Source organism: Mixophyes fleayi, chromosome 3, assembly GCF_038048845.1.
Source record: "Mixophyes fleayi isolate aMixFle1 chromosome 3, aMixFle1.hap1, whole genome shotgun sequence".
In the NCBI taxonomy this organism is placed as follows: Eukaryota; Metazoa; Chordata; class Amphibia; order Anura; family Limnodynastidae; genus Mixophyes; species Mixophyes fleayi.
This window is the reverse complement of record NC_134404.1, coordinates 312,020,406-312,032,183: the sequence shown is the minus strand read 5'-3', so window position 1 is coordinate 312,032,183 and position 11,778 is coordinate 312,020,406.

Here is an 11,778-nt window from a genome sequence, read left to right as displayed (position 1 = left end):
TCACGCCGATTCATGTGTACACACTGTACATCAGTAAAAGGGAAAAGCTGAGAACATTTTTTAGCGCTTGTGGTCTCTCAATAAAACAAACAGATATAAAGCATACAAATACAATTAAAGAAAATGTGCAGTAATACAAATGTGAAATACTTAATTGTAAAGGACTCTGTGATTCTTTCCTCTTCTCGCCACGTTCAAACCGGAATAGTCATGGAAATAAAAAAAATAAAAATAGTGCAATGCAGTAATAATAATGAATTTTATAACAAACATTATACATGTTTTACAAGATTTACCTTCAGATCTGTGCTCTTCATCTGTCATAATCATCGGCTGAAAAATTCATGAGTCTATGGAGATCCTGTTCGGCCCAATAGTGTAAACCAAACTAAAATCTCGTTCAAAGATGGAACAATGTCGTTCCAATTCTGCAGTGTGTATGCACTCACACACACTGCAGATTTGGAACGATATTGTTCCATCTTCGAACGAGATTTTAGTTTGGTTTACAAATCTAATGAAACAATATGTTTTGGAACGATAATCGTTCATCGATGCATTGTACACACTAGTGCAATATTGGGCCGAGCAGTCGTTTATTGGGTGATTGGCCCGATAATTGGGTGAAAACCTTGTAGTGTGCACCCAGCCTAAGCTTTACCCACAGCCACAGCTCTTATTGAAAAAGAGCTCTGGCAGCAAGTTAAGCTCAATGCATCATAAAACAGAGACTACTGCTGAACTTGATCGTATTTCTTACCTGGAGCAGCCAACACGTTACCAGTAGAGGGCTGGCAAATTTTACCCCGCGGTGCAATAGTCGACTCAGCAATCTATTAGGAGCACTTTAAAGGAAAAAAATGCAGGTGGACCACTGACCCAGCCCAAGGCAGCCCATTATGGGTCTGGCCCGGAGGGCAGATGCCCCCCTGCCCCATAGCCCATGACCTCTTCTGTACAAGGCAGGGAAGTTATGCAGCTCTAGTAGCATATCTGAGATCAGAAAAGGAGGAGGGGGCAGTACGCATTGAGTTTGTCTCCCTCCGGAAAGAGCTATGTGATTGCTGTGTATTTATTAAATTAAGTGAGGGATTTTTAGGCAGGCCCTGTTATACACCAGTTTGCTACAAAATTGTCTATATTTGGTTCCAATTACACATGTGAATAGACATTCCGTATATTTGGGCATTTTAAGAGCAACAAGTGCAACAGGTTGACGGATGGAAAACCTTTCACCAAACTTTAAAAATCTGACACATTGTATTGTATTGTATTGTATTGTATTGTATAGCATGTAAGACATTCATCTTAACTTAAAATTTGTGTCTCCTACTTTGACTAAATCTATTGTTTAAGGAATATGTGGCCCATTTGAAGGTTAGAGGGCCACAGATATGGCCCTTGAAGTGTATCAGGTTCCTCATCCCTGAGCTAATGCTTAGGGTTCAGAATATCACTCTCCGATCTATGTTTAATGTTGCTGTTATGTACTTGCAGGATTGTTGCAAAAGTTTACATTGGTATTTGTACCTGAAGATTAGACTGCCACCCTGTCATTTGTGTGCACAGTTCAATTCCAGCCAGTGTTTACATATGGATGGGTGAGGGGTATTTCAGCTAATACGAGAACGGGGTAAACAAAACCTGGCAACTTTAAATATTTTTCATAGTGTTTAATAAATACACATAGGACACGAAATAAGGTTTTCTGTGCAAAATAGCATATATTTTTATAGAATATTTATGGAAAGTAAAGTAAAAACAAACAATGTATTTTTGATATTTCTCTTTTTAAGTAATTAAATGAGGGGAATTAATGTATTTAGTTTTTAATTGTATTTAATTATTAATATACTTTTCAAAAAACAACAAAAACACAACTGTTATACTGTTAAATGTGGTGTTATCACAACTATGCAGCTATTCTAGAAATAAAATGAGTCCAGTACTTTTAATTCGTACTCATTAATTGAAATAAAAAAGTTGCAAACATTGTTATTCCCATTTCTGCTGCTAAGTAGTGAATAAAAAATATCAATTAAAGTGATCAGTTTCCCTGCAGCTTGAAGGGTTAATTGATTTGCAGAGTGCAGCAATATTTTTCCGGAAAAAGAAATAAAACAATATTGGTAGCTACCTGTCAATGTACGGTCACAGACTACTATGCTTACACAGTGAACTGATGATACACATTTGCTGGAATCTCATTTTTGAGCTAGTTTGAAATGCAATCAAATGGGCTGGTATAGCCACCTAAAAATTCTTTGGAACTGGACTGGTAGGACAGGCTCAAATTTGTTTGTGAATCAGTTGTGATTTGGGGCCCAGTTCTTTCATGGTTTGAGTCACCTAAATTTAAAGTACAGTGATAAAACATAAAACTGGAGGTAAAACAGGTTATAAAGTGTAGTTAAAGTAGAGGGAAATATGGTGCTATAAATTGTAAGTAAAAATGGTAGTAAATTTAAAGTTAAGGTGGATGTAACTTTTTACCACCAGTTTACCTTCACCGTCATCTACCCTTTATCACCACTTTTACTTCCAGTTTACTAGTGCTACCACTTTTACCTCTAGTTTACTAGTACTACCACTTTTACCTCTAGTTTAATAGTACTACCACTTTTACCTCTAGTTTACTAGTACTACCACTTTTACCTCTAGTTTACTAGTGTTACCACTTTTACCTCTAGTTTACTAGTACTACCACTTTTACCTCTAGTTTACTAGTACTACCACTTTTACCTCTAGTTTAATAGTACTACCACTTTTACCTCTAGTTTACTAGTACTACCACTTTTACCTCTAGTTTAATAGTACTACCACTTTTACCTCTAGTTTACTAGTACTACCACTTTTACCTCTAGTTTACTAGTACTACCACTTTTACCTCTAGTTTAATAGTACTACCACTTTTACCTCTAGTTTACTAGTGCTACCACTTTTACCTCTAGTTTACTAGTGCTACCACTTTTACCTCTAGTTTACTAATACTACCACTTTTACCTCTAGTTTAATAGTACTACCACTTTTACCTCTAGTTTACTAGTACTACCACTTTTACCTCTAGTTTACTAGTACTACCACTTTTACCTCTAGTTTACTAGTACTACCACTTTTACCTCTAGTTTACTAGTACTACCACTTTTACCTCTAGTTTAATAGTACTACCACTTTTACCTCTAGTTTACTAGTACTTCCACTTTTACCTCTAGTTTACTAGTACTTCCACTTTTACCTCTAGTTTACTAGTACTACCACTTTTACCTCTAGTTTACTAGTACTACCACTTTTACCTCTAGTTTACTAGTACTACCACTTTTACCTCTAGTTTAATAGTACTACCACTTTTACCTCTAGTTTACTAGTGCTACCACTTTTACCTCTAGTTTACTAGTACTACCACTTTTACCTCTAGTTTAATAGTACTTCCACTTTTACCTCTAGTTTAATAGTACTACCACTTTTACCTCTAGTTTACTAGTACTACCACTTTTACCTCTAGTTTAATAGTACTACCACTTTTACCTCTAGTTTAATAGTACTACCACTTTTACCTCTAGTTTAATAGTACTACCACTTTTACCTCCAGTTTAATAGTACTACCACTTTTACCTCTAGTTTACTAGTACTACCACTTTTACCTCTAGTTTAATAGTACCACCACTTTTACCTCTAGTTTACTAGTGCTACCACTTTTACCTCTAGTTTACTAGTACTACCACTTTTACCTCTAGTTTAATAGTACTACCACTTTTACCTCTAGTTTACTAGTGCTACCACTTTTACCTCCAGTTTACTAGTGCTACCATTTTTACCTGCAGTTTACTAGTGCTACCAATTTTACCTCCAGTTTACTAGTACTAATACTTTTACCACCAGTGAAGAAATATTTGAACTTGTACTTGTGGTGTCACTTACCTCCAGTTTACTAGTACCACCACTTTTACTTCCAGTATACTAGTAGTACCACTTTTACTTCCAGGTTACTAGTAGTATTTTGCAATTTGGGTTTTGTTGTTGTTCAATGTTTGCAGCTCAACGTTCACATTTGCAGAGTCAAGATTTTATTGTACATTTTCAAACTTTAGAGCAAATTTACCTGGTTGGAGAACTACTTTGAAACAAATTCTTACATCTCTACCACCAATTTTACCTCCACTTAATCACATTTTTTTACCTTCAGTTTACTGCTAATTTTACCTCCAGTTTAGTTTACTACAACCTTTAACTTTAGTTGATTCATGATTCATTTTGTAAAGAAAACTAGATGAATCATGGTGAACATTGCATTAAGTAACTGTGATTTGACAACTAAACTTTTTATAACAAAATATATAATTGAGTAGTTTATCTTTTCGTACCATGTACAGAACAAGAAAAAAACAACAGCTCCAGCTTGCAAGGCTATAGAAGCAAATTGAGGAAAGTGGGATGGAAGGGCAAATGGAAGTACGATATTGTGTCCTATCCAACATTACGTTACACTGCTAGTGTGTAATGAATGATGGGCATCACCCCACAATCCAACACTTACATCACAATCACCCCACCACACAATCCCAAACTTTAATAGTCAGGTTCAACAGTTCATATTTTACTAGTAATGGTAATCTACATAATAATGGTACACTCCTTCTGATATTATATGACAGTCCACCACAAAGAATCACAGATAAGGATGTATAATGAATTACATTTTTTATTACAAATGGTGACAAATCAGATAAGTACAACGTGTAGCTGAATTACCATTGGAGTGGCAGGTGCTGTGCACCGGGGCCCATGGAGATAATGGGGCCTGCTGTATGGCAGAAGCAGAGGGTCGAGGGCCCCGGTTCTCTCCTCCCCACCTCCCTACACTGGGGCCCACAGCTCACTAGTTCCACCTCTGGCTCACTTGCATGATGATAAATCATTCATCATGTCTATGGCACCTGCCTATGCCTCCCTCTGGCTCCTTCACTTATTATACTTCCCTGGATCTGCTGTCTTGGGGGTGGTGAAAGTGACGTCTGAGGTGGGGAACATACAGATTCTTCAGCTGACAGCTCAACTTCACTGGTCTCAAATCAATGCCTGTGCATAGTGCAGCTCCCTGCTGATGGACTGATGCTCTACTGCGGAGCACAAATTGGGAGGATTGGACATGGTACATGATGCAGCTATTTATGCAACACCCCTGCCATTCCTTCTTAACAAATATGGATCTCTCACTTGTAAATGTCTCATTTGTGCAGTAATTCCCATATGTGATCCCACCCTGCCCCTTCACAATATACACTTGCAGACATTGCAAGTGATGGTCAATGAGACCTCCATGCTTGTGTCAGCAATACTCCCACACAATGAAGCTGATTGACCACCTACACCACATTGCTTCAAGCTTAGACGTGCACAGAAGCAGGAAGAACAGTCTGAGAGCAACTGGCATCAAACTGTGATAGGGATGCATGTTCATGAGCAACCATATCCACTGGTGCATCATCTGAGTGCCCGCAAGAATCAGTAGGAATGGAGTCACCCCCTAAAACCTCTAGGGCACTCACAAAATCATTCACCTCACTGCTCCAGGAAGCAAATCCACTAGCATCAGGCTCATGTCTGAAAGTTAAAGCACAACAAACTGTAAACACCTGTAAGGTTTCCACATCAGTTTCACAGTCTGTGGTAAAACAGGTAACACAATCTCTGGTAGTGGCAGTGACATTTTAACTACCAACTCAGAAAGTAGTTCATTACCATGCTCAATCTCTGCCAGTTCCTCACTCACTTGCTGTAAGACAGTGTTCTATCCATGACTGAACTGAAGTTTAAGGAGTTGAAGCCCTACATAAGTTTCTTCACTAAACCTTCAAGCTTGTTAGAGCAGCAATCCCCGCCTCCTCCCCCAGAACTGGAGATGTGGGCATGATGTGATTTTTAGATTTAGATTGTCAAATGTAAATATCAACAGCAGGCACTTGTGATTACTGACAGACTAGCACAGCAACAGTGTTGTACTAGACAGTTCACCATGATCTGACAGTGTTCTCAGAATGACTTAAAATTGCAACTAGTAGGATGCTGAATACACTCATCGAACAGGGACAGGCGTTCATCAAAATTCCATCGGGCCGTTACCTACTCAAACGGACGTGAACAGGACGAATCATGGTCAAATCCTTTAAGTTCATAAAACTTGCAAGTTTTGCACTGATGCCACAAAATGGCTTGAGAGTGGTTTTTCAACTGATTCCAGCATTTCTAATCTTCATCTCATGGGTTGGTTTTATGCCAAAATGCACCTAAAAAGTTCATAACAAAAATGTGCAAATCAACTATCTATATTTATAGATCTATATCATATATGGTGAGAAATGGGAAAATGGCTAAGATCTCCTTCCTCTACATCATGAGACTTTGACTAATAAGTGGACCTAATCAAGAGTAAAACAAATAGGTCCAGTACTTGGCCTAAATTATTATTTAAATGTATCAAGCTGAGAGTTTTCCGGTGGGTTTGAAAAGTGGAGATGTTGCCTATAGCAACCAATCAGATTCTAGCTATCATTTTTGTAGAATGTACTAAATAAATGATAGCTAGAATCAAAACCGGCGGAAAACTCTCAGCTTGATACATTTACCCCCAGATGCTTTACTGCTCTAACAACTATGTTCTGACTCCAATTTGTGCTACAGATTGGGCCTAATTGCTAGTGGCACTACATGAGTAATAAAAAGATTTGACCCAACTGATAAAGATAGGGGTCACATGGGTCTATTTTAGTATTAACACCTTGGTGGCCAGGGTGAATTTGCAGGATTAGACCATGGATTGGGCATACTCACATTGCTCACTGGTATGGCCAATCTGTGGTAATAACAAGGATGTGGGTGTAGGAAAATATCAGCAAGATATAAAGTAGTGGGGGGGAGAAGGGAGGTGTGGGAAGCAGAGGTTTTACCTGCCCAGCATGTCAGAGAAGCCTGTGGGGGCCTGATGAATTTGGGACATGTTTGTAGGTAGGGGGTGTGCTGTGATTGACAGCTGGGTGTGTTTTCTTTGCCACAACATGGTTGGTCTTTTAATATTTGCATTTTGCTTTAGTAATATGTCTGTGTCTTATGAATTATAGCAGTGTGAAATTCCCTTTTAAGTGAATAAAACATATTTTTAATGAATTTTCTTTACTTAATATACACTAAAAAAAACAAGTACTTTTTATGTGAACGTCAACTATAAGACATGACCATTTCTCAAATAAATTTTAAAGAACTAATTATAAAATAACAAACATCTAAATTCTACACCTACTAAATCCATGTGCATGTATACACAGGATGATAGACCAAAAACTTAACCTTCCCCATCCCTAGTAAATTCCAGCAGACCAAATTTATTAATCAACACACTCCTATTGCTTGAAGGAGATTACTTTTTCTTTTATAGATCTTGTGCAGATTTTACTGTATTTTTACAACCAGGATTTGCTTCTCTTAATTCCTTTTTAAGTAACAACTTGGAACTTTTGAGCGAATGTTGTATTAGTTCCACAGATACACTCCAGAGTCCTGTGAGAAAGTCTAACTTAACACCTGAGGTTCCTGATTAATGTTTGTGGACCTGCTGAAAAGCATCTTTATGAAGGCCATAAATTATATCCTCAGTATTTCCAGACTTAAGAACAAGACAAGAAACACTAGAAGCAGTGAAGAGCCGCTCTGCCATAATGAATTACTTCAGTCGTCTGGCTCATTTGCAATATAATGTGTGGAAATATTCTATACACGTACACATTTCCAATTTAGGCATAGTGTATAGGCGGGTGTGTTAACATTAGTGGGCTACAAAATGTAGAAAAGTCTAGGTCCTCCAAATGGTAATAATTGTTATATACTGGGGTAAGAAGCACACAGAAACATTCCAGGCATAACTGTAGCTGGAACATTAGCGTATATCATATAAATATGCATTGGGGTATTAGTGAGCTAATCCATGATGCAGATGGAAAAGCAGAAGACTCTATTTAAATACAAGAAAGTGGAACCTTATGAAGCCAGATTTCAATATACCATGTGGGAAAAAATCATAGTTTCCTTGATATTTTGTCTGTTTCACTATAAAACATTTTTTTTTAAATTAATTTACAGTTATCTTATGTTAAGGGTGGATAAGAGAGTACAAGCAGCAAATAGGACACATTGAATATAAGTGAAATGGTATCATTCCAGTACGGAGATGAACAAACTAGAGATATTTATTTCCACGCCTTCGTCTTTTCAGGGGCCTCATAAGTGATCCTTCATCCCAGAAGTGGGGCGTACATTGCCTTCATCATCACCATCATCATCATCAACATTTATTTATATAGCGCCAGCAAATTCCATAGCGCTTTACAATTGGGAACAAACATTAATAAAACAATACTTGGTAATACAGCACATTGGCGTAGTGGTTAGCACTTCTGACTTACAGCACTGGGGTCATGAGTTCAATTCCTGGCCATGGCCTTATCTGTGTGGAGTTTGTTATGTTCTCCCCGTGTTAGCGTGGGTTTTCTCTGGGTGCTCCGGTTTCCTCCCACACTCCAAAAACATACTGGTAGGTTAATTGGCTGCTATTAAAATTGCCCTTAGTCTCTCTCGGTCTGTGTGTGTATAAGTTAGGAGATTTAGATTGTAAGCTCCAATGGGGCAGGGACTGATGTGAATGAGTTCTCTGTACTGCACTGCGGAATTAGTGGTGCTATATAAATAAATGATGATGATGATAATACATACAGACAGAGAGGTAAGAGAACCCTGCTCGCAAGTTTACAATCTATGGGACTTAATTTAATCTATGTCTGGAAAGTGAAGCAGGTGAGAAACTCTATTACTGTAGTAATGCACTGGACTAATCCGTGATAGCACAAACAACTGGGAGGGGAGGCAATGCAATCTTTTCCTTGGCCTGTGGGGAAAGTATAGCCTGCTTTAATAAGGAGCACGCATACTGGGCAGATCTATTATTACACTGTGATTTAGAGTTGAGCTGAGTTGATGCATTCCACTCTCAACTCTAATCTGTCTGCTCAATGCAGTGCAACATGGTTTCACCAATGTGTAAAACAGGACCTTCACTCTAAATGTGGCTCAATGCATTTAACTTAGCTTTTTAATTAAACGGCATCTTATTCCCATCCTTAACAAAAATAGACATGGATTTATTGTAGCTATAATTCAGTAATATTTAAGTCTAATCAATTTGTGATAATATGATAAGTAACCCGAGTGACTGACATCATTCATCAAAATAGGTGATATTTTATATATAAGAGTTGAGCACTGGATCCCATCTTCTATTTTTGGCAAAACCAGGCTGATATTTTGCTTTTGGATTTCACCAAAGATGGTAAAGCCAATCTCATGGAATCATGAAACTGTGGGGGTTCTCTTTTCCGACATTAGTATTTCTATACATTACATGCATTTAGGCACATTTACAGTATATTTATAAAGACCTCACAATTAGTAACATAGGATCTTATTTAAAGTTAGGAGCAAATATAGTTAGGAGTTGTCATTTTGCACTTTGTCAAAACCTTATTGTTCTACGGGGGGAGCGCAAATTTAAAATGTGGGGACAGATTTAGAGGTGGGGGGCGTGTCGTAGTACAACTCTAAGGGGGGTATTCAATTTATGGCGGGATCGACGAAAATCCAGCGCTCAAAGAATATTACCGTTAATACGGTAATTACTCGCTGGATTTCAGCTCGCAGCTCCCTGAGCGGTATTTACGCACAGGATTACCGTATTAACGGTAATATTCTTTGAGTGCGGGATTTTCGGCGATCCCGCCGTCAATTGAATACCCCCCATAAAATGTAAAAATAAAATGCTGTCCAGAATTTCTGTGCTACATGCACAAACAATCAGTATTTTTCCTGTCCATTGTGATCAGCTTTGACCGAATCCTGGAGTGAGCTGACTGGCTAAAATTGGTGCCTACATTTAATATTAAATGTAGGTCCATTACTTGCATTGACCATTTGTTTTTGATTCCTTTTAACACCTTAGGGGGTAAATGTATCAAGCTGGGAGTTTTCCGGCGGGTTTGAAAAGTGTAGATGTTCCCTATAGCAACCAATCAGATTCTAGCTGTCATTTTGTAGAATGTACTAAATAAATGATAGCTAGAATCTGATTGGTTTTTCAAACCCGCCGAAAAACTCTCAGCTTGATACATTTACCCCCTAGCCTCAAGGCAGTGTTACGTCTTTCTGGAACTAAAAGTTGCTACTAGACACAAATTGAACAGGAAGAACAGCCCCGGATATGTTAGTAGGATGACAGTTTAGGAAAGTGACAGAGGCAGGGTAAGCCCTGATTTTTTAATGTCAAATTTTATAAAAAAAATAAAAATATTAACCTAAAAATTTTTTTTTTTTGCTATTTTAAATTACTGCCAATATTGAGAATAGTCACAGCCACCTATAGATGTAGCAGCAAATGAGCTGCTTTATAAAGGCACAAAAAGGGGCATTTCCCCATGTCTACCAGGAGGTCAACCATTAGTTGTCATAATAATGGAGTATGGATGGCCCTAAAATGCTTCTCTCAGACCCCAGGTTTTTAAAAGAGAGGAGCCTGCCCTTTAATCTACTTCCCCAATAGGATCATAAGATATTTTGGGATACATTTTAAATAAAGAAAACTAATCTAAACTTTGACACAAGTCTTACTTCTAAACCTTATACCACCTAACATAGGCCTAAGTCCTAAAACTGTACCTAGAATAGAATATGTGACACCCATATGATCTGTACTCTGCTCAAACTATACAATCCAACCCATAATTACTTCTAGGGCTGAAATAATATAACATTTATAGGAGCCTATCCCCACTTAATGTGGGTTCTCCAGGAAGTCACAATACTTAATTTCCCATAATTAAAAGATTTTGGGCAAAAAAAAGTGGACTGTCCTGGGAAAATGGAACAAATGGATGGCCAATCCAAGGCCTAACATTATACTATGCCCTAATTAAAGCTGAACCTGTAAATCTGGCTTAAGGTATAAAACTACCTTCAGAGTTCCAAAGTGCTGCAAATGAAGAAAACATTTGCACGGTGTCATTTTTCATTTGTGAGTGTATAGAATTTGTTTCCCCAAGAAGACCTTCAAATTCATATGTGTTTATTGCATGTTTTTTATTTTAATTATTTTTGTTTATGCTAATGCAGTGTTAAAATTATTTATAGACCCCTTTGGGAATGTAATGAAGTAATGAAAGCTATAAACAATAGCACCAGCTGTGTCCAGCACATAACACAGCAATTTTGGTATGTATGTCATTCATATTATACACAGTAATATGGGTATGTATGTCATTCATATTATATACAGTAATAGGGGTATGTATGTCATTCATATTATATACAGTAATAGGGGTATGTATGTCATTCATATTATATACAGTAATATGGGTATGTATGCCCTTCATATTATATACAGTAATATGGGTATGTATGTCATTCATATTATATACAGTAATAGGGGTATGTATGTCATTCATATTATATACAGTAATAGGGGTATGTATGTCATTCATATTATATACAGTAATATGGGTATGTATGTCATTCATATTATATACAGTAATAGGGGTATGTATGTCATTCATATTATATACAGTAATAGGGGTATGTATGTCATTCATATTATATACAGTAATAGGAGTATGTATGTCATTCATATTATATACAGTAATATGGGTATGTATGTCATTCATATTATATACAGTAATATGGGTATGT